Below are 27410 nucleotides of genomic sequence, written 5' to 3' on the forward strand. Positions count from 1 at the left end.
ATGAGATTAAATTTCTGATCCCTCAATTTATAATCTTAAGTATATCCAACTACTATTTAAGTAATCACCCTTAATAAAAATCACCCTTTTACTTAAAAAACAAAACCAAATAGAACCATCTAGATATTACAGGGTGGTCTCAGGCATTCTCCTGCCAGCCTTTGTTACTCAAGACAAACCTGGAAAAATATTGAAATTTTTTGGTGCTGTGTGTTCCAGGAATTTCTAAGACAGGGGAAGTGTTATGAAGCCCTTGCCTGGAGGCAGGAAATGAAAGCATAAAGGGGCTGGCCCTTCCTTTCTTTCCTCCGTTGTCTTTTTAAATGATCATATGAATAAAGGCACAAATCAGACAATACAGCCATAAAAATATTTATTTTCCACCTGTGCATCTGCTTTCATTCTCATAAAGTCATTTTTCCCTAGACGTTTTAGTATCAGGTTTTTCTTCTACATACTTTGCAAGAGGGAGAAACTGAGGAAAGGCCAGCACAAAGTATCGCTAACAAGTCTGGTTCCCACTGCCTACTGGACGACTGCCTTTTAGGAGAGCTACGGGGCATTATAATTGGAATTATCAGCATGTGATGGGGCACAGAACTACTCAGCAGAGAACAAGTTAAAATGATGCTACCGTAGGACTGCAGCAGGAATAAGCGTTCACTAGAGAGATCAACTTGGGATTAAAAAAGTTTAACCGTCTCTGGGTGAGTGTAATATTATCAATGCACAAAAGAACACGGTCTCTTGAGACTGTGTTTTCTAAGAAAGACTCAAATCTGATAATCTGACCATCAAATATGGTAATGTTGGCAAAACATTAATTTCTTAGGACTAATGCTTTTGATAAATTAGAAGAGAAGGATGGGTTGTTTTGGAAAGTGGACGGTGTGACTTCCATTTTAAAAGGGGTAAAGCTGAGCAGAGGGAGTAGATGCAGGCAGTTTAGAGAAGGCTGGACTTGTCCCAGGACTTAAGAGATTCCTGAACTAAATAAACCCCAGGTAAACAGAACATTCCTTACATGTGCAAGCATATCCTTTAATACAGAGAACTGCTGGGATTCCTGACTCCACTTAATCAGGAAATCAGAGTTCTAAAAATAACTTTTATTTCTTCCAAGAAAGAAGAAGTGGGTTGGCAAGTGAACATTTAGATTTGATAACCAACAGTAATAAAAAATATTCTGAAGTCTCTGGGGTTTTCAGGAGCCTAAAGGAAAACAGCTGAATGTTGAATCCCCATTAAAACTGCTACTTATTTTTTTTTTAAATATGTACATCTACAAAAGTCTCAATAAAATGTGTAAGTTTGTTTCACACCATATTACTACTCCATATAAATGATGAACTATTCCATCAAATTTAATATTGTCCATTAAAAGTGCTCAGATTTGAGAAAAATGACCAATTTATATTAAGTTCACCAAGTAAGAGTTAAAACTGTGCATATACAGTAGCTGTGAATATGCTTTAGGATTTGTTTTAAGTCTGCTAAAATAAAATTGGGATGTTTATTACTTTTTCTACTGGCAGCAGCGAAAATCAGTAGACACTATACTTTTGTCTTTTTCAAATGAGCTGCATTAAAACTACACTTTCTCAAGACAATACTCAGTTTCAAAATCCTCAAAATGTATAGATATCAAAAAAAAATAGAGATTTTTTTTTCATTAATGAGAAACAAGAAATCCAGTTTAATCAAGATCTGCCATTTATAAATTTTAAGCATGTAACTGAACTAAAAGACTGAGAGATTAATTATAACAATTACAGGTAGAGAGTATCATTTGTGCAATTTCTAGGTTCAGTATGATAGTGTACAGAACAGAAGTTCTCAGATCCAGTGTCAAATAATGGAATTGGACGAGCACTCTTTTTTTTTTTTTTAAAGATTATTTATTTAAGAGAGAGAGAGAGAGAGACAGAAAGAGCAGGAGCAGGGGCAGGGGGAAGGGCAGAGGAAGAGGGAGAAGCAGACTCCCTGCTGGGCAGGGAGCCCGAAGAGGGGCCAAAGGCAGACACTTAACCCACTGGCACCCTGGACAAACTTTCGTAACATCACTTTTATTTAATATGCACTACATACACATGATGCAGGTAAGGAAAGAGTCCATGCATTAAAGACAAGATAGACTGGTACTATTGCCAAACATGCAGAGCCAATTAGGATGTTGCTCAAAGTTCTTTTATTTATTTTTTTTAAAGATTTTATTTGAGATGGGGGGGAGGAGCAGCAGAGGGAGAGAGAGAAGCAGGCTCTCCACTGAGAAGGGAGCCCGACGTGGGGCTCAATCCCAGGACCCTAGGATCATGACATGAGCTGAAGGCAGACACTTAACCGACTGAGCCACCCAGGTGCCCCTCAAAGTTCTTTATACTTAATGGTTTCCATTAAATAAGTGCAGAAGCAGAAATGTGTACACATCGCAAAGCATCTTCTTCATTTGGTTTCCTGTGCTTTCTTTGCATTCTGTTTTTCTTTTGCCTTTTCTACTAGTGGTATTAACTGCTGGTGTTCTACTAGAGTCTTTAATGATTCCATAATGAAAGGCAGATAATTATGCTTCCTTCTGATATTTTCAAATCTTTTTAGTTTCTGTATTTCTTCTTCAGTAAGCATCTGATTTTTGGTAACCTCTGACTGAATAGCATTTAACATATTATTACCCTGATCTGTATCCATGGGTTCCTCAGCAAGCTGTCTTTGTAACTCTGCTATCGTTCTTCATATGTCATTTTTCTATCAGATACAATGGCTGTTAAGTTAAATCGAATTTCACCTTCACTGTACTTTTGTACCCTTTTTTCTATGACTGGCCTCACTGTGCTGATCCAGTCATCTTGATGGTGTGCACTGAAACCAATCGGTCCTTCTCTTAATCCATCTAATTCATGCAATCTTGCATTTACAGGAACATAACTGACACAGTGAAAAGCATCTTCTTCTTTTGCTGATGTCTTTGCACCAAATTCAAACATCTGCTGTCTGGCAAAACTGTTGTGTACATGTCAAATCACGTCTGAACTGCTGAGTGCCAAACCTTTCATAGCTGCATCAAAGCTCTGTGAAAATTCTTTAAACTCTGATAAGGCCTCTCCTAAATGGACATCTTGATGGGTATATATAGTTCAATAACACACTTACTATGGCTTGAGTAGCACAATCATTATTAATTACCCGCTTGGCAAAAAATATCGTGTCAGGTCTGGCGTCCTGAACTACAGAGCCTGCTGGTTCTTCTGGCTGCCACTTGAAAAGGAAAATTAACCCATCAACTGGCTTTAACTTTTCAAAACTCCGTATTTCTTCTACTTGGGCTCCTTGGCAACCAAATTCTTCAATGAGTTCAGTGAAGACCCTGGGGTTGCTTTTCATGAGGCACACTCCCCGGGCCACACACAGCCCCAGCTGCTACCTCAGGCTCTGCCCACCTCCCACCTCCCCAACCAACTGCCACGGGCCGCTGGTTTCAGTGATCACAGCAAATCTGCCGCTGAGTTCATCAGCCCCTTTGTCATCCTGCCTACTCCCCCTGACAGCCTGCTTCAGGATTTCTTAAAGAAATAAAAGTAAACACCTAAAGAAGTTCAATTTGGGGACTACTAACATTTTTTGAAGGCTTATTTAACTTTAAGATATAAAACTGCTAAAAAAAAAATCTAGTACATAAAAATAAAGATTTCATTTATTTTAGCATATATTTGGTAGAAATACAGGAGATAGAAAAGTAGCATCATAGTCTTTACACCAAAGACAAAAATCTCACTAGGAAGATGACACAGAAAGGGAAGAACGGATTATGTGCTAGGCAAGCAGCCATTAAACAAATATATCCTGAGTATCCACCCAGTGTGTGTCAGACATCTAGGCCCTGGATATACTATATGGAATGAAAGAGACAAAACTCCTGCCTGCATGGAGCATACATTCCGATGTGGGAGATGGACAACAAAAAAGGTAAATAGCCCACTCAAGTGATGTGTGAGAAATAACCTGGATGAGCCAAACACTATCTCCACAAAGTGCCAAGGCCCAGAAGCAAAAGCACGGGACGCCTGGGTGGCTCCGTTGGGCACCTGCCTTCGGCTCGGGAGTCTGCTTCTCCTTCTGACCCTCCCCGCTCTTGTACTCTCTCTCTCTTAAATAAATGAATAAAATCTTAAAAAAAAAAAAAGCAGCAGCAGCAGCAGCAAAAGCACACGTGGCATTTCCTAGGGCAGAGTGAACCAGCATGGTTGGAACAGAACGTCCACAGGGGGCCAGATCACAAGGGATTCATAGTCTTCACTGTAAGAAAGGATCTGACTCTGACTTTGACTTTGAGAAGCATGAGAGTCCCCGGGAGAATTCTTAAACAGAAGACTGATAAGATCTCCTATGTTTCCACAGGATCACCCAGAGTGCTGCATTTAAACAGAGGTGAGGACAGAAGTAGAGAGGGCATGGGAGGGGACAGTGGCTCAGACTAAGGTGACAGCAATAGGTATGAAAAGTAGATAGGGGATATATTTTGAAGGTAGACAGAAATGTTACAAATCATTAAAGAGCATAGAAGATACAGAATAAATGTTTAATGAATGAATGAATCTTGGATAGGAAGGAGACCTATGTGGACTAGAGTACTCAGGAAAGGCATCCAAGAATCATCACACTGCACTGGAACTCTCTGCATGGAGGTCTCTAATTTTCAGCATTGTTTATCTATCTTAATTCTTCCAATTCATTTTTTCTTGACTGATCCCTCTATGACTATTAAATCCATGTGAAAATAGAAGTCTAAGTCAAGTCAGTAACAGTGGGGATACAGAGTATGTTCAAAGATATTAAGGAGGCACAATCTAAAGGCTCTGGTGATTAAATATATGGAATGGAGAAGCAAAGAAAATATAATAGTGATTTCTTGTTTGGACAACTTCATAAACAGTGATGCCATTATCTGAGGGAACACAAAAGGAAAAGCATGTTTGAGGGGAAACAAATGGAAAAGGCTAAAAACTTTAGAGAAACAAAACTCGATTTGGGAGGACCAAGTATTTTTAAAGTCTAAAGGTTTAGGGGTGCCTGAGTGCCTCAGTCTTTAAGCATCTGCCTTCACCTCAGGTCATGATCCCAGGGTCCTGGGACCAAGCCCCGCAACAGGGAGCCTGCTTCTCCCTCTCCCACTCCCTCTGCTTGTGTTCCCTCTTTCGCTGTGTCTCTCTCTGTCAAATAAATAAATAAAATCTTTAAAAAAAAAAAAAAGTCTAAAGGTTTAAAATCAAGTAAGTCAAGACTACTGCTTCTAAACTTGGATTGGCATATTAAAAGTTAATTACTGTTTGGAATGATGAGAAGATTCTGGAAATGGACAGTGGTAATGGTTGCACAATGCTGTAAAATATACTTGATGCCAGTGAAGTGTAGACCCCAAATTAGTTAAAATGTTAAATTTTATGTTACATATATTTTACCACAGTGTTCACTCACTAGAGGTCAAGTTTTTTTTAATGAGATATAATTCACATTCTATACAGTTCACCCATTTAAACATGTAATTCAATGTTTTTAGTATATTTGTAGAATTATGCAACCATCATAAACATTAATTTTAGAATATTTTTATTGCCCCTCAAAAAAAACAGTACACATCAGCAGTCAGTCATTCCCATTTCAACCGAATCTTCCAGCCTATATGTCAGGTATAAGCAATACTTTTTTTTGTTTTTGAAGAATGTAATATAATTTATCCCAAAGTCACTTTTTTCTATGTAAACAAAAGACTTAAGGGGTAACTTCTGAAAAAAGTCCACACCTCTTCTAACCCTGAGTCTTTCTCCACCATTAGCTTGATGGTAAAATACACAGCTCTACTGTGTAAAAATTCCTGGACAATTTTTCTGCAGTTTAGATGAAAATCATACAAATCAGTAAATACGAGCAATTTGCTTTTTCATTTCCATTTTGTTTTTGTTATTTTCTACCAATGTTTTATGTATTTCTAAGCTTGAAAAACTCCAAAGGAACCACGAGCTCTATGAAAGATGAAGGACAGAAGTAAAAAAAAAAAAAAATTAGGTTATGGAAAAATTCCTGGGACCTTTTAAGACATGCCGCTGCTCTGTACATCATTAATTTGCTCTTTTTATAAGTTTCTGTTTCTGTTCTTACACCTTTCATGTGTGGTCTCAAAACAAACTGCAAACTCTGAGGGCAAATACAGTTTTCTCTCCAGCACCTCCCCCCAAAACATACAAACATTCAAGTTGGTCTGAGAAAATGGAAACCCTTTTATGTGCTCAAACTAATTTGGATTCACAGCAGAATTAACTATATCCAATTACACTAAGGCAAATAATAATGAAATATCTCATATACAAAAAGCATTCTGACATCTGAAACTGGATGTCCAGGTTCAAATTCTGGCTCTAACACTTAGTAATTCTGTGACCTTTGGGAAGCAACTTAACCTCTCTGCTGCCTCATTTTATAAAAGTAGGAGAATTATGTCTAATACTTGTTCTGAGAATTTATTTACAAACTTAGAGCAGTGCTCAGTATATAGTAAACACAGTAACATGTTCACTATTATTACTTCCTTCCATTTGTGTATTTTTCCCTTAAAATTATGCCATTTATATCTTCCACAACATTACATGATCTGACCCTGCAGCTTAGCTTTCAAAGATGAAATAAAGGATCCTCTTGCTTTCCCTCACTGTTTCTAGTTCTCCACTTTTTAATCCCTTTTCATACTCTTAACACATAACACAGGCCACAGCTGATATTACCAACATCTAAACACATAACAGATAAAGGTTTACAATTTATAAATACGCCTCATGTATTACATGCTCTACCATACTATCGACTTTCCAAAGCTAGTTTTAGCCAGTGTTCCCAAATCTCTGCCATCACATCACCCATTAATTGCCATCCAGATGAGGCTAACTTCCTATGCAACTGGAGTATTCAAGATGGCAAGCAGATGCCCTTATTTTCTGAAAACCACTCCTCACCATAACAGGGATGGAACCTGGTCTCTACCTGGGCTAAACAGATTCTCTCCCCTAATACGGAACAGGCATACAGAGTTGCTTGTGCTGGCATTTTAAAATCTGAAACCATCAGACAGCTATTTTGAAGTGAGACATCAAAGCAGTAAAAGCAGGTCTGAGGAAGACAGGAAATAACTCTACTGTCTTCCTAAATTTCACTCCTGAGCTGTAGCTTGGTTCTTTGGTGGCATGGACACTTCTGAAGTCAGACTGTCTGGGTTTATGTTCTAGCTCCATCCTCCACTAGCTGTACCGTTGTGGCTAGGTCACTTAACCTCTCTGAGCACAGTTTCCTCATCTGCAAAATGGAATTCATAAATAATGACAATGATTTCACCTACTTTGTAAGGTTGTTTTAAGGATTAAGTGAAGTAATAAAGGCAAAGTGCTTAATAAAATGCCTTGTACACAGTGTTTAAAAACTCATTATTTCAATTATTTTATGTTTATATATGTAAGAATTTATTATTTTTATTATTTTACCTGTAACATTATTTTAAGGTCTTATTCTTCTTTCTTCAAATCAGAAAAAAGCCAGGAATAGATGAATATATATACTTTGTCTTCTAAGGATATACTAAAGATCTTGAGCAAAAAGAGAAAAAGCAAGCCAACTGACTCTTCTAACTCTAAAACCTAATCAGATGCCAAAAAGGACAGAATAAAAATTAATAAAACACAGAAGGGGTTAGGAGGTATTAAGAAATACTAGGAAAATGTTGTTTATTTTGAGAATTCAAAAAACTGAATGTTTTGCCTTAAGTTTTTGAATTTTTTTTTTAAATTTATTTATTTGAGACAGAGAGAATGAGAGACAGAGAGCACGAGAGGGAAGAGGGTCAGAGGGAGAAGCAGACCCCCTGCTGAGCAGGGAGCCCGATGTGGGACTCGATCCCGGGACTCCAGGATCATGACCTGAGCCGAAGGCAGTCGCTTAACCAACTGAGCCACCCAGGCGCCCAGTTTTTGAAGATTCTATGTCATTTTTCATGGCTGACACACGATAAGTAGTTAAAAAGTGATTGCTGAGTAATGAAACCTTACTGTGTCTTAAACTTAAAAAAAAAAAAAAAAAAAAAAAGCCAAAACCAGATAGAGGAGGTAGAAGAAGTTCTCTCTGGATGTGTTAAAGATCAGATATCAATTAAAGGAATAATATGCCTTAAAAAGACTAAAAAAGATAAAAATGTAACAGACACAGCTCTTATCTGCTAATAAAATAAATTTAACGACATATTCTCAATTAACTATGCAGATGGGGGAAGAGTGAGGTACAACAACAGTGGTGCTCACATAACCAAGAAAGTCTCCATTTGAATTTGAAATATATATTTTATTTGTTAATTTTTAAAGATTTTTATTTATTTATTTGAGAGGGAGAGAGGGAGAGAGAGCGTGAGCCATGAGGAGTGGAGAGGGGCAGAGGGAGAAGCAGACCCCCCTACTGAGCAGGGAGCCCAACGTGGAGCTCGATCCCAGGACCCTGAGATCATGACCTGAGCCAAAGGCAGACGCTTAACTGACTAAGCCGCCCAGACGCCCCTGAAATATATTTTAGTATCTTAAAAGCAGACTTACCTTATTGCTAACATTTAATTTTGGCATAAGTCTACATACGGCAGGTCCACCAAGAGGGGAAAAGACTAACACATATTTAGGGGAAATGATATACACGTTTAGTTGCAGAGGTGGATTAGGATGACAGATGTGCCATAGTGCCATAATCTGTTTGTAAAACCAAAAATACATGAAACATGCAAAATCTAAGAATAAACAAAAATTAAGAAGGTCTGTTTGCAATCACTTTAAACATACAGAAGAACAAACAAGCTCAACCCAAAGCAGCACATTCAGCTATCAAAAGTTAACTTTTCCCAAGCAATGCCTTATCCTGGCCTCTTTTCATTTCAATTACTGTTTTGAGCTTAGAAGTGCAAAAATTCTAGGTATAGAGACTGTGTGATCTGGACATAACATAACCCCTTCCAGGAGGGATGAGGGATCTGTAAGCAAATGTGTTCCAGCATAATCCTATGGAGATGCACTTTCAGACTTTCAGGCTTCTCCTCTTGAATCTCCTGTAATTATGGCAGGTTTCTGGCAATTCACTGTTTCTTCTACTATCCTCACAATTACTGGTCAATAGTCCCAGGCTGCAGTGACATCTGTGATGCTTTACACAGCATCAAAGGCCTTCACTAACTACTCCTATTTCTTGCTGATCATTACTAGCTGAGTTCTCAACCACTGCCTCGAAGAAACCTCCAGAAGTCATGAAATGTGCATTTGAACACCTGGCATAATTCACTCCTTACTTGTGTGATAGCTCTATCACTTGCACACATTTGCTGGCCATTACACATAGGCCCAAACTGTTTGACAGAACACAAAACACACAACAGAAAAAGAAGACACCACCAATGCTCAAGTTAAGATAGAGAAAGAGCCTCTTGCCCAAGAGTTATCTGTGTTCTGCTGGGGCACAGAGTAATTCTTACTGGTCTAAAGTTGAGGAGGGCAACTGGCGAGACTCAACCCTCACCAACTCTTGAACTATGGGGAGGAATTAACAAGGAACAGTAACAGAATGGCTTATTTTAGGGGCGCCTGGGTGGCCTCTGCCTCCCTCTCTCTCTGACTCTCATGAATAAATAAAACATTAAAAAAATGGCTTATTTTATTTTGTTTCATTTTTTTAATACTTCAGAGAGAATTAACATTGTAATACATTAGCCTTATATGGGGTGCTACCAGATGAAGGTATGCACATGAAATGCTGGAACAATATGGAACACTTCACTTACCATAATGACAAGATTCTGACATTCAAGCCAACTTGGATATGATCAATTGTTTAGGCATTGTTAGTGCCCCCATTTACAGAGAATTCACAAGCTGACAGTCCTCTCACAATGTGATTTCCTTCTCTTTTGTTATTCTTTTTTTTTTTTAAAGGTTTTATTTATTTATTTGACAGAGAGAGAGATAGCAAGAGCAGGAACACAAGCAGGGGGAGTGGGAGAGGGAGAAGCAGGCTTCCCGCGGAGCAGGGAGCCCGATGTGGGACTCGATCCCAGGACCCTGGGATCATGACCTGAGCCGAAGGCAGATGCTTAACGACTGAGCCACCCAGGCACCCCTCTTCTGTTATTCTTTTTTTTTTTTTTTTAAAGATTTTATTTATTTATTTGACAGAGAGAGACACAGCGAGAGAGGGAACACAAGCAGGGGGAGTTGGAGAGGGAGAAGCAGACTCCCTGCTGAGCAGGGAACCTGATGCGGGGCTCGATCCCAGGACCCTGGGATCATGACCTGAGCCGAAGGCAAATGCTCAACGACTGAGCCACCCAGGCGCCCCTCCTCTTCTGTTATTCTTAAGCACTATTAAACACAGAGGGTAGAGGAGGTATCCTAGCAGGACTCATCTGTTTTTTTGTTCTGCCAAAATTATGGAGTACAGTCTAACAACCCTAGAACAAAACTGTCTCCAGTAACTGCTAAAAAGGCAGTAAGTATTCTCATTTTCTTCCCTCCCATAACTGCCGAACTCTTCTAATCAAGTGGTGTTATTTATATGCTATTGCTAAAAAGGAATAACAGTAATAAATCTGTAGACTATATGCCAAACAACTGACATGGGTTATCCAAGGACATACGATCATAGGGACTATACTTTCTGTGACATATGTATAATATCTGGGTTTTGAAAATAAGCATGTATTAGTTTTATAAACAAAATAAAGAATGAATAGACGAATACATTTAAATTGGTATTAAAAATCCTGCATTTTGGATCCTTAAGATCGATCCCTGAACTTCATATATTCATTCATATTATTGATAATCTACTTTCTAGCAAATTGCCCAGGGTATAAACATCATTAACGGGACTAACTAAAAATCAACTAACAAATAGAAACTAAAATATAAAGTTAACTAACTTAATATTATAAAAACTGTTTACATTTGAAGAAAACCAGAGTTTAGAACCCAAAGCTGAGTCTTCACTGCCAAGCACAATATGGAGGGGGGAAAAAACTGACAGGCCTAGAACAGAGTTTATTCACTTATTTACATCTACTGAACCTGGAAAACTTTGCAGGCAATTTTTAATATTCAAAAAAGTGGGCTAATCCACTGAGAATGCAGTGATGGCTAGAGTTTTATGTGTCAACTTGCCTGAGCCACAGTGACCAGATATTTGGTCAAACATAATTTGGGTGTGCTTTGTGAGGACATTTGGGATGAGATTAACATTTGAATTGGTGGACTGAGTAAAATTGAGTAAAGATTGTGCTCTGGGGAGACCTGGGTGGCGCAGTTAGTTCAGTGTCTGACTCTTGGGGTTTCGACTCAGGTTATGATCTAGGGTTGTGAGATCTGAGCCCTGTGCCGGGCTCTGCGCTCAGTGGAGTGTCTGCTTAAGACCCTCTCTCCCTCTCCCTCTGCCCCCCTCCCCCTGCTCTAAAATAAATAAATAAATCTTAAAAAAAAAAAAAAAAAAGGATTGTCTTCCCTAATGTGGGTGGGCTTCATCCAATCGTTTGAAGGTCTCAAAAGAACAAATGGACCCTCCCAAACAGGGAGGAATTCCTCCTGCCTGTCACGCTGGCACATCAGGTTTTTTTCTGCCTTCAGACTTGAACTGAACCATCAGCTCTTCCTGGGTCCCGAGACTAATGGCATTTGGACTAGAATTATATCAGCTCTTTTGGGTCTCCAGCTTGCCAAATGCAGATCTTAAAACTTTTTTTTTTTAAAGATTTTATTTATTTATTTGACAGAGAGAGACACAGCAAAGGAGGGAACACAAGCAAGGGGAGTGGGAGAGGGAGAAGCAGGCTTCCCGCAGAGCAGGGAGCCCGATGCGGGGCTCGATCCCAGGACCCTGAGATCATGACCTGAGCCGAAGGCAGACGCTTAACGACTGAGCCACCCAGGCACCCCTGGATCTTGAGACTTGTGAGCCTCCATAACTATGTGAGCCAATTTCCTATAATATCTCTGTTTTCCACTCTCCTTTTTCCTCTCTATAAAAACACCAAAGAGGAAAAGTCCAGCAAATGCTTTATGATGATGATTGCAACTCTGATGCCTCAGAAAGCTTAGGATCCTGTCCAAGAAATAGCCATCTATTCTTCTGACCAAGTTATCCCAAGCCCAATGGGACTCAGATGATACTTAATGGAACATTTTCTTGAACAATGGCCACACTTTTACTTGGACATTAAAAATAATCTCTAACTGCTGTTAAAACCAGTCATCTTTAACTATCTTCTTTCTACTTCTCTCCCCAAACGGTCACCATCCCCACCATTAATGTTTGAAGAATAAGCACAGAATTAGAAAGAGTACTAACCCATACAATTACTGTACTTCATTTAGACAGTTTTGGTTATAAAAAAGAGGTAAGAACGCCCTCCCCATACCAAACACAGAAGCTGCTAGGTACTTCCTTTACTCTTCATCAATGGCAAAAAATAGCACTCTAGGTCTCCACGGAAGACCCCACCCTGCCATTGATGGGGTGTTGTTCAGGAATCACTGAATGGTACACATTACTCAAGTCACATATAGCAGCAAGTATCTTAGACCAAAAATCTTGTAGCCATACTCTCTGTACATTCCTCCAAGAACAGGGTATGTTAAAGAATTAAAAACTGAATAAGTGCAGTAAAGGTAAAGATCCATTAATGGAGAAAAGAAAACCAAAATGGAGAAAAGAAAAATTTGGTAACTTTTGCTTATCTTATGAATCTTATGAGTACATAAGTACCAAAGTTGATTTCCATGCCAACAGAAATATATTGATAATTAACAAGATTAAACCACAAAGGAACTTCCACTCCATATTATTTTTATTTTTTCACATTTAGATGATACCTTAGTGTAGAGGATGGCAGAACAGGGATGAATTCTTAACTAAGTCATCCAAGTTTCTTTCCTAAAGAAGCAGCAGTCTCTCCTTCACTCATGTTTCTTAATTATCAACAGTCACCTTCTATGGACAGGTCTAAAATGGGTGGAGAAGGCGGCAGACAACACTTTCCACTCATCACAGCACTTTCTAGAGCAATAAATTGTACATTTGTCACAAGTACCCAATCAGGATGTACTGGGAAGAGTAGGATCTCATAGCTTACTGGAAAGGACAGAGAGGGACAAAAGAATGCCTAAAGACACAAATCAGCCGCCATTAAAGGTCTTCCTTTGTTCTTTAACTTCTACATGAACAGCTGCAGAATTTCAACCTGTAGATTGAAATTAAGATCACTATACCCAAAAATACCTTCAAGTACTAAATAAGACTAGAGAAGGAAGGAAGGGTGGGAGAGAGAGGAGAGCATGGGATGTAAAGAAAAAAACATTAGCAAAGCTATTCCAACACCCCACACTGTGCTGGAATTTGAATTTATGAGTTCAGGTTTTTCACATGATTTCAGAGAAAGAAGGATAAAGTATCTTATCCAGAAATGTTAACCTAAAACAAAAGAAGTATTAGCTAGAAGGCAGGGCAGACTAACTTGAATAACATGTTCCCCCTTAAGTACCAACTAAATTGCACTAGAAAATCTTGGTTTTAAGGTCCTTAAGAGACCCAAGGAATAGGAAAATAAATGTACCTCCGACCCACTCTTTACAAGCTACTTTCGGGCTCCAGTGAACAGTCTTGTAAAAGGGATATTTATAAGGGACTTCTAGAAAGCAAGAGTTCAATAACTGTTTAACACAAGCAAAATGAGAAGGAGCTACGTTCACCATCTCCTAGAAGCAGCCCTATTTTGCCAGACTGGCAACAAATAAAGTGCTCAGCTCAGGTAATTGTCAAGCTGATGAACATCAAAGCAGACAGCCTGCCTCTCCCTCCCCTAGGGACACTGTTCCAAAGCTGACTTTGGTGTTTTGTCTCCCTACAAGAATTCGGCCAAGGATCTGACTCTACTCTCCCGTATTACTACTGCTATTTCTCTCATCTGCAACCAGAGCAGCTTTTGCTAAGTGACTCTCTCAAGCACCGTTTATCACCCTCTCCATAGTGACAGCTTAATCCTTTAATTAGTTTCAATGCCAAAAACTAGGATTTCCTGAGGACTGCCACAGGATGTGCACCAAGCAGCAGGGGCCAAGGCTTAAAGTTGTTCAAGAGTTTCAAAGAATGGTTGCTAACGCACAGCCAGGAACAGAGAGCCCTAAACAAAAGGAAGAAAGGAGGCGAAGTGCCTTCGAAAAATTAAGGAACTGAGTTTTATTTGAAAGCGAGAGAGAGCGAGCGAGCATGATCAGGGGGGAGGGGCAGAGGGAGAGAAAAGCAGACTCCCAGGACTCTGGGATCATGACCTAAGCAGATGCTTAACCCACTGAGCCACCCAGGCACCCCAAGGAACTAAGTTTTAGAGGGTGCCAGCTCACTATCAGGACAGAAAGTCTTCATTTGTCCAAAGATCATCCTACTGTCCTTTGGGGCTGGAACACATAACAAGCTACTTTTAGTCCAAACTCCAGGGTTGAGGAAATCTGTGCACCTCGCTCAAGCACCCACCACCTTCAGATGAGGGAGGAGGATCAGCAAATAAGGTAATTGCTGCTAAAGGCAAGGCTTGGAATTAACCTAGGAGTTGCAGAGGTGGAAGACAAGGACATAGTAAGTTTCACAAACTAATCAGTATTGAACTTTTTGAAGTTTATAGTGGGCAAGGTCATCTGTAGGTTATGCACTAAAAAATTTGATTCTGAATTAATAGGCCATTAAAAAAAAAGTGAAACAAAAATAAATGCAACCAGACTTAAAGAGCCAACCATGGTCTCTGAATTCTTAGTTCTCTTTCTCCCCTCTTAGTTGGTTTCTGACTTCTCCACCCATGCCTCTGACTCATTCAGCAAGGATCATCAGCTCTCTAAAAGAAAGCATAAAGGGATCCAGATTTCCAAAAATGATGAAAACTGGCAACCCAGCTTTACCACCAAGCTCCTGTTCCACAAGCCAACATGTCCCTTATTTTTCTTTCAAAAGAAAGAGACCATATGTCTGGCTTTCCAATTTCCTTTCCTTCCCAAGTTACTACCTCTCAGTAGAGCAGCTCTTGGTTCTCTTTGGTGTAAACAAGCCCAAACAAAGAAACAAACAAATAGCCCTTAAGTCCCTTAAAAATTAGTTTGCATTTTAAACTGAGGTTTTCTTCAAAATGCACATTCTAGGGCCTGGTCCACCAAGACTTGGTGGTCTGGTAGAGTGGACCAGAATCCTCATTTCTAACAAGCTCTACAACAGTGGTGCTCAACCCTGGCTACACATTAAGATCTGGGGTGCTTTTAAGTAACACCCTGCAGGGGCCTCACCCCCCAGAAACTCAAACGGTCTGCAAGGGGCCCTGATATCAGCAATACGACTAATTTTGAAGCTTTCCTCTGTGAAAGCAAGGTTAGGGACCACCACATGAACAGTTCCTCTGATGCAACACGGCCCATGGACAAAGTGTGAGAACAGAGGCTCACAAGAGTACACCTGAATGAGGTCTTTCTGAACCTTGCTCCACCACCAAAGCAGATGGCAGGCAGAGTAAAATATTTAGATAATTAGAAAAACCGTGACTTTTTTTTTTTTAATCAATTCCTCTTCAGAAAGCTCTTCAGAAGGGTATCTGGTTCTTAATTGAGAACAGAGTCCATCTATCTTCTCACTTGTTTATACATATTAAGTATTCTGTAGCAGTAAATCGCAAAGTTGATGAAAAACTAGGGTCAAGTCTCCTAGACAAGGTCCTCCGAAATAATTCTGGGGGAAAAAACACTTCTAACCATGTTAAGGTTTAGAAAGTTATTCTTCTTCAAACAAAACAGAGCCTGGATTATAAGGTTCACAAATTACAAGTCATAAGAAGAATAGGTTGAAGTAATAATGGTCATAAGTCTCAGCTAAACAGTAACTGAATAAATCCAATTGTGGGGGAAAAATCTTTAAAATAAATTTGATTATGAAATAAAACTAAGGTAACTCACCCACTTCAATCTTAAAAAACAAACAACTCTGACTCACAGTACTTTAATTAAGAATTAGTTTCCTTGACTCACAGTACTTTAATTAAGAATTAGTTTCCTTATATCATCTTACTAAATCTCCAAAATGAGGGACATCTAGTCAGGGCTCCTTTCCTGTCCTAGGGGAACAACCTCAAACTCCTTATTTATGTTTTGTATTAAGAACAATATTCTACTAAATGAACAAGTCTACATTTGTTCAAAGATTAGCTCCCAGGGTTGCTGCCTGTGGGCATCTTACTTAATAGCTAGCTTCAAACAAACTCTGAAACAAGACACAAAAGGAGAGACCACTCTTGTGGCGAGAAACTTTTATTAGCATTTGGATTTGGAAGAAAGAAAGAAACTGGAAGTGGAAAAAGAAACATACCCAAGCAACAGAAAGCTCTTGAGTATTCTGAACAAATTTCTGAAGCAGAGAGGGAGGCTAAGAGGGTTACTGATCCACAGAGAGGAAACAGGTAAATGCCCCCAAAGGGCTTTCATTTGTATGGCTGATTACTCAGAACTATATTCAGCTATGTTTTAGAAAATTAGCAGACCAGAAATCAGAAAATTAGAAAGAGGTTAAAAGGTCTGTTTTAATAAAATGTTAAATACCCTTACTGCAACTTTAGAAGAGGCTGGAGTTCAAGAAAGCCACGTTCTTTCTATTCAGAGACAAGATACTGAGAAAACAGGTACCATTTGTGGGCGCAAATTTCTCCACCAATAAAGTGGTCGTATTGCTTGCTGACTTTAGAAAGCTTAAGCCATTGGTTTAAAAGCCCTTTGGGCTAGATAATAATGAAGCTAACTTACAAAAGGAAAATCCTTCTTTTCCTTTGATAGCTGGTAATTTACTAGAGTGATAAGCTTCTATAGAAAAAATCTGCTTAGAAAGATTGATAAGGAACGTAAGACTAATAAGATCTGAGTCAAATAATTAACTGGTTTTAAGGAAGTTTAAGATTTTGGTGGGGGGCGCGGGGTGGTGGTGGTAAGGAAGGAGCTTTTTGGAGAGGAGACAGAAGGAGGAACCGGAGAAAAAGGGAAGCTGAACAAAGGAAGAATTTGCCTGTGTCTCTGAGATCAGCCATTCTCTGGAATCCTATCCTTACCACTAGACTGGATATTTTTTCAAAGGCAGAGATCATGTATTGTTCAACCCTGCACTGCTCAACTGCAAACCCACCACAGGATACAGAGTAGATGCTTGATAAATGTTTTATAAATGTGGAATCCAATATTTTTTTTAACGGCATCCTAGGCAGTCAGTTATAAAGAAAGGAGGTAATCTAGTCTGACTCTCAGGGTCAGATACATTGCTAAGTATCTGTAAGTAAGAAGAAAAGTGTGTTTATGAGAACTTGATTTTTATTTACATGAATTTCTAATAGTGAAATAAACAAATTAGGTAAAAGCAGATAAATAATAATAAAGAAGAAAGTGGAACCAAAAAAGTCCGGGGCTCAGAAAGCACAGGACTTGGAGGGGGATGTCCAGGCTCAGCCAGTCCACCAAACAACAAGGGGATGTAAAAGCCATCAGCCTCCTGCAGAGAAGCAGGAAATTCTCCCTATGCCCGCTCCCCACCCAAGATTGTTTTCTTTAACAGTTCTGCCTCCTTAGCATGGGACTCCTGGAATGCTTTTTTTTTTTTTTTTTAAGTTTCTCAGTTCTCCTAAATCAATTTTTGACAGTCCCTGGGATTCTCAAGATGATCACTTAACACCTCATTAACAAGTCTATTATAGGAATTAATTCAAATGAGCCAAAACTAATTTTAATTAAACCTCAATCTGCCCAAGGTATTCCTTTTTTCTCCTACACCAGTAGCCGCCGAAATAGGCCCAGTTCTTTCAAAATTAAGAAGTACAAAAAGTGCAGTTTTCTGGAAAATTACCTGTCATTTTAAAAAAAGATTTTATGTATTTATTTGAGAGAGAGAGCCCGTGTGCACTGGAGCAGGAAGGAGGGTCAGATGGAGGGAGAAGCAGACTCCCTGCTGAGCAGGGAGCCTGAGGACACAGGGCTCTTCCATCCCAGGACCCTGGGATCAAGACCTGAGCCAAAGGCAGACGCTTAACCAACTGAGCCACCCAGGCGCCCCACTTGTCATCATTTTTAAATTTACCTAGTAAAATGTACCTATTTATTTTGTTCCATGATTTGGCCATTTGGTTTAACATTCATCTACTCAAGCAACATTCATCTACTCAAGCAACCATTTTCTAATAGTTATGGATCATGTGTGCATCCATTCATTCATTCATTCATTCAGCAAATTTATCAAAAGGCTACTGGATGTCAGACACTAAGCTGGGTGCTGTGCATGTTCTTAATTACATCTCTGGCCAGAAATAAAATACAGCCAAGCACAGCTCTGGAAAATGGAAAAGCACAATTTTAGTTTCTTTAATCAGACATGTTTTGCCTTGACTCATAAATAGATCTTACAGCTAAGTTTCCATTACTGGATGGATGTGTGTGTGTGTGTGTGTGTGTGTTTACGAAGTAAAAGCTAGAATTTCAAATGTCTAATGGAATTTGTCAGAATTTCCTTGGTGTCAGTTTTCTACTCACCAGCCTGTCCTCACTCCTATGTCCACCAAGCAGGCTGGCAGCACACCTCCCACCCACCAGTCGCTCACTTCGCTTCTGAGGTAAGATGCCTTCCAATGTCTACTCACCAACCTAGTGGCATGTCCCTCTCTTCTTTGGGAAAAGGATAACGACTGGAGGGAGAATGCAGGAAAGGTGTGAGGACGAAAAAGGAGTGCTTACAAAGTAGGGTAGGGGATGGATCTCAACTTCCCTTGCATGCTGTAGCTTTCCTGAAGGCTCTACATTCTGATCACCGCAGAGCAACCCATCTTCTCACCAAAAAAATGAGAACATTGCTTAACAATCAATCATGTAATATTTGTGTGTATGTTTAAGCCTTACTTTCAATCATATTTTTTTTTTAAAGATTTTATTTATTTATTTGAGACAGAGAGAATGAGAGACAGAGAGCATGAGAGGGAGAAGCAGACTCCCTGCTGAGCAGGGAGCCCGATGCGGGACTCGATCCAGGGACTCCAGGATCATGACCTGAGCCGAAGGCAGTCGCTTAACCAACTGAGCCACCCAGGCGCCCCTCAATCATATTTTAAGCAAGATTTATTTCCAAAGAAGTTATTCATGTAGTGTGGAATCTGATAACAAAAAGTCTAACTCATAAAAGTAACACATTCATACGGTAAAATAAAATTCTAGCAGTACAGAATATTAAATACAAAGTACAGAAGCCCCCCCTCCCCGCCTTGGCCAGCCACCTCCACTCCCACTCCAGGAAGCAGCGCCAGGTTCTCCTTCCCGCATTTTTGACAGCGAGCACTACAGTGCTGAATCCACTTAGCCCTGTGCTTCTCCTTCCAGAAGCCCTACGTGGTAGTGTGGTGAGACAGCTGTGCTCCTGCTACTTTCCATGTTTCTTTGACTAATCACCACCAAGTTTTGTCATATTGCCATTTTTAATTCTAGTAGCCAGTCACCTTCATAAACCTAAAGACGATTCCTTAATGTAAAAACGTGCTGATTTATAAACAAGATAGTATCTATTAACTCTTCACCAAGCACATAACAGAAACTGATACACTTCCATGTCCCTCACCTTCCTTCATCCCCTTTCTACACCTCCTGTCTGCTACTGTTTACATTGTCAAGGTTTTTGTTCTTTATATCTGGTTTATAATCACTGCTCAAGTTTCCATGCTTTACCTGTAACTGACCCTACGAACTAGAAACTAACTGAAAGCAATAATACTATGATTATTTTACCCCACTTGTATTAAACAAAAGAAAATCTTCCAAGTGTCAAAGCTAAGTGATTTCTCCTTTTTTTTTTTTTTGAAGATTTTATTTATTTATTTATTTGACAGAGAGAGACACAGGGAGAGAAGGAACACAAGCAGGGGGAGTGGGAGAGGGAGAAGCAGGCTTCCCGCGGAGCAGGGAGCCCCATGTGGGGCCTCGATCCCAGGACCCTGGGATCATGACCTGAGCCGAAGGCAGATGCCTAATGACTGAGCCACGCAGGCGCCCCTGATTTCTCTTTTTTTAACCCCTAACAATTCAAGTCACATTTTAGTTTTGATTTCATCTTAAATGAGGATGAGTTGTTCACCCATTTCATAGCTCATCGTATTATCATTACAAAACAACTATTTCAGATCCACTAATTCTGGCTTGGAAGGGAAAAAAGAGAAAAATCATACTAAGTCCAGAACTGGAGAGAGAACAGGAGCCCCTGTAAAAACATCCAGTGCCATAAATCCTACACTCTGACACAGGTCATATCTTTGCTTAGAATAGAATAGATATTAGTGGACAACCTTAAAATCCAACTGGAGTACTTAATGATCAGCAAATATTTATATTTTAATTCAAGACTAATCTGTTTTATAGTTACCTATAAATCCTATTTATAAGAAACTAAGTTTAGCTTCTCTATCCTAATCTGATTTATAATGTTCCTCCAATGATTCTTAGGCTCCATTTCTTTTTTACTGATGAGATACACCTGCCAGTTAGAATGGAACAAATGCTTCCCGGGCTTGGAAAGTGAGCTTACTGGTTGCTGCTGGTTACAAGAGGACCTGGCTAGGGAGAGCAAAGGCCAAACCACCTGTATCATCAAAGTATGAAGATTTATCCCACTAAGAGAAAATCAGTAACAGCATCAAAGATACATTTATATTTTTTAAACTAAATTATTAATCTTAAATCTAACATATTTTTTTTTCCCAGGTCCTATTATTCTAAGAACATTGATCAGTATACATGAGGCTTCCATTCAAGAATGATCCGGTATAAGTGAATGAGGGATCTTACCCTCTTAGGTGTATAAATTTCTTAAGTCCTCAGCATTTAAGAACACAAAGAATATAATAAGGGACTAAATCATAGGTCATTAACTCTTACAATGCCTCTCTTCAAGGCACCAAAGTATTACTCATTTAACCATCTACCAAGCATTTACTGCATGCCTACTATGTGCCAAACATGGTTTTAAACAGAAGCAATAAAGTGAACACGACGGCCAAATCTCCATGTTTTCATGGAGTTTATAATCCACTTTGGGAAGATAGATAACAATTTTGTGAATAATCAAGTCAAACAAACTACTGACTCTAAGTTCCTGATACAGGCACTATTTAAGATGCAGAGGAGGAGCAAGACAAGGGTCCTAACAGGAGAGCTGACACCGACATGCAAAAACCACATAAAGGGTTAGTGAGGCTTTCACACATTATACTGTGATATCCCTAAGCTACTGGTTGATGATCTGTGTCACCTGGCCAACAAGCTTTCGGAGTTACTGCCCAATAATACTGCCTATTAAACTGAAAGTTCATTTTTGGGAAAGTCTCCCTGTTTCTAGAACAGTATTATTCTAATACTTTATTCCATTTCATCTTTGTATTACCAAACATGTTTGCTAAAGGTACAAAATAAAGTGTGGATACTAATAAGATAACACAGGATCAGGGGTGCCCGGGTGGCGCAGTCGGTTAACTGTCCAACTCTTTTTTTTTTTTAGCATCCAACTCTCGATTTCATCTGAGGTCATGATCTCAGGCTCCTGAGATAGAGCCCCGAGTTGGGCTCAGTGTTCAGCATGGAGTCTGCTTGGATTCTCTCTCCTTCCCCCCACTCCCCGCCACCCCCCACGTGTGCTCTCTCTTTTCCAAAAATAAGTAAATAAATTTTAAAGAAAAAATTTAACATGGGACTCAAACTTCAAGACAAAACCAAAAATTATTAGACATACTGAATAAGGCAATAATAAACTTTATATGCTCGTTGGAATTGTGCTGTAGCTACACAATCAGTTATGAAGAAAAGGATCAAAATCAAGTAACAAAATACTTGAAACAGTCAAAATTATAATGAAAAGGTAAGGCTTAGAGATTTCATTATATGTTCGGTATTTTAGGACTGGACACAAACTGTAACATATAGCAGTTAAGTCTACTGATTGACTTGCGTACACACTTTAAACAAAACATTGTGTTCAAACATTAAACACTGGCTCTGTGAGACAAGATTATAAATTTGTGATATTATAAAGTTGTGAAATAGGGCTTTTGGGAGAAAAAGGGTATTAGCACAAAAGACACAGCCTTTCAGCTCCCCCCATTTCCAATCCACAGCACTATGGAAATTCAATGAGAGACAGAAATATTGTTGCAGCTCAGATGTAAACCTGACTCCTTCCAGGCAAATTTCTTCAAAATACAGAAACTGAAGAACAGGGGCGCCTGGGTGGCTCAGGTGTTAAGCATCTGCCTTCAGCTCAGGTCATGATCCCAGGGTCCTGGGATCGAGCCCCGCAACGGGCTCCCTGCTCCGCGGGAAGCCTGCTTCTCCCTCTCCCACTCCCCCTGCTTGTGTTCCCTCTCTCACTATATCTCTCTCTGTCAAATAAATAAATAAAATCTTAAACAAACTACAATGAGATTGTATTTCACAAATATCATGTTTGCAGAAATTAAAGGGACCGACAATATCTAAAAAGGGATGGAAATGGATAAACTATAACTTTCATACTAGAATGGGAGACTAAACTGCTAAGGACTCTTGAAAGAATCTGGCAACTTCTATCACTGTTAAGATGAAGAATCTCAGCCACCGGAAAGGGGCAAAATTATCTCAGCAAATGAGACCCATGTAAGGATTGTCACTGTGGTACTTACTATGTAACAACAGTTAAAAAGAGCTAACAATCTAAATGTCCACCAATAGAGTAATGAACACAGAAGCTGTGGTAATACTCGGTGGAATATTACATAACACCGAAAATGAATGAGTAAGAACCTCCTACACTCAACAGGGATAATGCATACAAATAATATTAAGCAAATAAAATAAGTTGTGGAAAAACTTCCCCAATATGACCAATTTATGTAACATTTAAAACACAGGGGTGCCTAGGTGGCTCAGATGGTTAAGTGTTTGTCTTCAGCTCGGGTCACAATCTCTAGGTCTCGGGATTGAGCTCCATATCGGGCTCCCTGCTCAGCGGGGAGCCTGCTTCTCCCTCTCCCTCTGCCTCTTCTCCTTCTTGTGCTCTGTCTCTCAAACCAATAAATAAAATCTTAAAAAACAAACAAACAAAAAACATTTAAAAACACAAAACAACAGGAGCATCTGGGTGGCTCAGTCAGTTAAGTGTCTGACTCTGGCCCAGGTCATGATCTCAGGGTCCTGTGGGGGGCTCCCTGCTCAGCACGGAATCTGCTTCTCCCTCTCCCTCTGCTCCTTCCCCTGCTCATGCTCTGGCGTGCACGCTCACTCTTTCTCTCTCAAATAAGCAAAATCTTTTGGGGAAAAAAACCACACACACAAAACAACATAGACAGTGCTTGTTACTAGAATCCAGTCTGTTCCTAAAAGTGTGTTACAGTGTGAATTTTCAGGTAGCAGAGTCTGTATTGCATCATTCAAAAACAGGAAAAATCACATGTTCCTGGCTCATCCAAAACTCCAAACAATTTTTTTCCCAAGCTATGAAATACTCTTAAATATCTACATAACAACCTACCAAGAATTTCTATAAAATAGAAAGCATCGGGGCACCTGGGTGGCTCAGTCGTTAAGCGTCTGCCTTAGCTCAGGTCATGATCCCAGGGTCCTGGGATCGAGCCCCGCATCGGGCTCCCTGCTTGGCGGGAAGCCTGCTTCTCTCTCTCCCACTCACCCTGCTTGTGTTCCCTCTCTCGCTGAATCTGTCAAATAAATAAAATCTTAAAAAAAAAAAAATAGAAAGCATCTAAAATACCAATGACCTATTTTAACCCTGAGATAACTGACTCAGTGTAAGACTCAGTGATGAGGCACAATATGGAGTCCATTATATTCCCAGGTAGGCATTCCCTTGTCTCAATGAGCTTTAGCATTCCCACATGTTCTGCAAATGCAGGGAAATCTGTGCTCCTCCTTTGCTCACCTACTTTCTTCATAGGTTTTTCTGCATGTCACAGGACATTTTCATTAGTAATGTGGGGAAGATGACAGAAATATTGTACAACACATTTAACAACTCAAAGTGAACAGGAGACCAGGTCCTATCAGGAAAAGAGCAGAAGTACCACTGAAATACACTCCACAGCCTCTTCCCCAGACTCATGCCCAACTGAAAACATCTTTACTGGTGTGCTCATGACAATTTATTATAGTGGGTTTTGATTCAGTTAAATGTCATAAGCATTTCTGCAAGTCGTCACGGCAAAGAGTAAGCCTTCAAACAGTGGGGGTACTGACACTATATGGATACGGTCATAGTAAATGCACAGAAGTACAGAAAGAGACAATTTCAGAATAGTGATTATCTCTGGGGAAGGGGTGAGAGAAACAGAATCAAGAAGGGACCCTAAAGGGAGTTTTAGCTACCTTTTTCTTTTTAAAAAGTGAGATAAATGGGGTGAGATATTATCATTAAAATATGGGATCATGGGTACATTATTTTCTGTACCTTTTCATAAAATATGAAGGACCAATAACATTCTTAACCTGTCTGATGCACGCCAGAAGCCTGCCAGCATTAAGCAGCCCACGGATTCAAAGGAATCTGAATTCAATACCAAACAAGACTCTGAATTTGATTTTAGGGCAGGAGAACCAGTGTGTGTCTTTCTGTGGCACCCTAACACCCTTCACAAGTCTGCCTCCCATCAGAACTGCCATCCTGGGCGCCTGGGTGGCTCAGTTGGTTAAGCGACTGCTTTCGGCTCAGGTCATGATCCTGGAGTCCCGGGATCGAGTCCCGCATCGGGCTCTCTGCTTGGCAGGGAGTCTGCTTCTCCCTCTGACCCTCCTCCCTCTCATGCTCTCTGTCTCTCATTCTCTCTCTCGCAAATAAATAAATAAAATCTTTAAAAAAAAAAAAAAAAGAACTGCCATCCTTTGAACCTCTACCTTTCCCCACTCAATCGTTCACAATCCCTCTATCTGTACTACGATGCTCAGGCCATAGTGGCCTCCATCTCCAGGTCTTTTTATCCCTGGATTTTCAGGGCCAAGTCCTCACCTTCATCAAATTCTTGCTAAAAGTCTTACCTTCTCAATGACTGTCTTATTTGAAATTGCAAACTGGGTCCCCAGAACCCCTGGTCACCCATCTTCCCTACTTCCCTTTTTGCCAGGGTACTTATCGTTTTCTAGCACACTGTATAATTTACTTCCTACACTAGAAACCCCATTAGGCAAAAACTTTGGGGTGTTTCATTCTTGATGAATCACAAGTGTCTAGCAATAGCACCTAGCACACAGAGGGCAAATACTTGGTAAAGTGATTAATAAAACAATTTTCCTATGTTACAGTACTCTCTGGGACTAATAGAACAAGCCACTATCCTCTGTATCTCCAATACTCCACAAGTATATACTCCTCTCAAATCATCTGCTTGTATGCCCATTTCCTGTGGATTCTGATTCAGAGTCTAACACAGAGTGAGATACTCAATGTTTGTGGAAGGAATGAAATTCAAGGTCTTGAACATAAAATATTAAGTTTCACTCAGGGCAGACCGCTTCTACTATAAACTCACACTCAGGTAAATTAATTGCAGATACCTCTTTTTTTTAAAAGATTTTTATTTATTTATTTGACAGAGAGAGACACAGCGAGAGAGGGAACACAAGCAGGGGGAGCGGGAGAGGGAGAAGCAGGCTTCCCGCGGAGCAGGGAGCCCGATGCGGGGCTCGATCCCAGGACCCTGGGATCATGACCTGAGCCAAAGGCAGACGCTTAACGACTGAGCCACCTAGGCGCCCCGCAGATACCTCTTTTTAAAGGTCACCTTAAGGCACAAAGGGCTGCTACTTGATTCACACTTTCTTTCTACTACAAGGACAATAAAAAGATGCATTTAATGATGCCATAAAAATAAGCATTACCTTACACACTCAAATCTAAAAGAAATCAGGTCAAATTTAATTAAGATCAGGTAGCTAGATTTAAGAAAGACAGTACTTCTCTCTACTTTTGGTTACATTTTTATTATCCTCTATTTTGGCAGAGAAGCAGTGTAGCCAAAAGTTTGCCTATACTAATTAAAAGTTTTAGAGAGCAATTTTAAAAATATATAAAAGCTGGTGGTGGCAAATCGTAAAAATGGCCACAAATTCTTGGACCCACTTTCCATTTGATGTGGAACCTGATTTCCCATGCTCTGCAATCTGGACTGGCCTTAGTGACCTGCTTGTTAACAACAAATCAGCAAAGGTCATGGGGTTTCAGCAGGTTATTTGGGAACACTTGCTCTGAAGCATCCCCTCTGGATTCCCAGTCACCATGCTATGAGGAGCCCATGACTCATAGGAAAGACATGTGAAGGTGCTCTGGTCAACAGCCTCAGTTGAGCCCAGTGTTCAAGTCACTTCAGCCCAAGTGACATGGGAGGGAAGAAGCTTCCAGATGATCCCAGCCCCTAGCCATCTAAGTCCTCCCGGAGGCTTGGGTCTTCCAAGCTCAAGCCCTGGATATTATGGAGCAAAGACAAGCCATCCCTGCTGTGCCCTGACCGAATTTCTGACCTGCAGAATCTGTGAGCATAATAAGATGGCTGTTGTTTCACACCACTAAGCTGGGGGGGGGGGGGCGGTCAGAGAGGCAATAAATAAACTGGAAAATGAGTGCTAACCCAAAGCCTGTAACTAATTACCACATTTCATTTTCTCACCACCAGCAGAGCCTAGGTTTCATTACTTAGTACAGATAAGTCATATATGTAGAGGTCACATATCACACAGATCCACGTTCTAGGACAGGGCAAAGAAATTATCCAAAATTAACTCTGATAGCTGTTAGCCATTCAATTTAGTCACCTTTCTGTACCCTGAATCAATAAGGTTGATGCACCTATGTGAAGTAACTAGATAATTGCTAGCTATATAAACATATATCTCAGATCAAAACACACTACTTCTACTAACACCATGAGGAAGGACAGAAGATAATGTAGCTACTGTTAAGAGGTTACTCCCAAGGCTCCATGCTGTGTTCACAACATGAATGAAATATTTTCTTTCCCAAGGAATCAATTCATGAAACTGAAAATGATCAACACTTTGAAAATCTATTTCCAAAAATCTCTCGCTAGAAATAAGAATATACCACAGATGAGAAAAAAATTAAGGAAAAATTCTGATTTAAGAAAACAGGTTTGCATCCATCAAAATCAGATTACTTTCTTCTTGTTTTCCAATACAAATCAAAACAATCTCACCATAAAATTTATATAAATGAAGAGTGGAGAGCTCAAGGCTGATAGTGTAAAATCTTTTACAAGAATAAAACTCATTTTAGAA

At 39.8% G+C, this 27410-nt stretch overlaps 1 protein-coding gene and 1 pseudogene across 1 annotated transcript in view; both read right to left on the reverse strand.

Annotated features, from left to right (window-relative positions):
• SPTLC2 (serine palmitoyltransferase long chain base subunit 2) overlaps window positions 1–27410 on the reverse strand; it is a 106706-nt gene that overhangs the window by 28804 nt on the left and 50492 nt on the right. The window lies entirely within an intron of this gene.
• The window catches only part of LOC135361634 (ubiquitin carboxyl-terminal hydrolase isozyme L5-like), a 28167-nt pseudogene continuing 757 nt past the window's right edge, over window positions 1–27410 (reverse strand).

The sequence above is a fragment of the Mirounga angustirostris genome, unplaced genomic scaffold (assembly GCF_029215605.1).
Source record: "Mirounga angustirostris isolate CCGP_5_RB_7025 unplaced genomic scaffold, mMirAng1.0.hap1 SCAF_9, whole genome shotgun sequence".
Lineage (NCBI taxonomy): Eukaryota > Metazoa > Chordata > Mammalia > Carnivora > Phocidae > Mirounga > Mirounga angustirostris.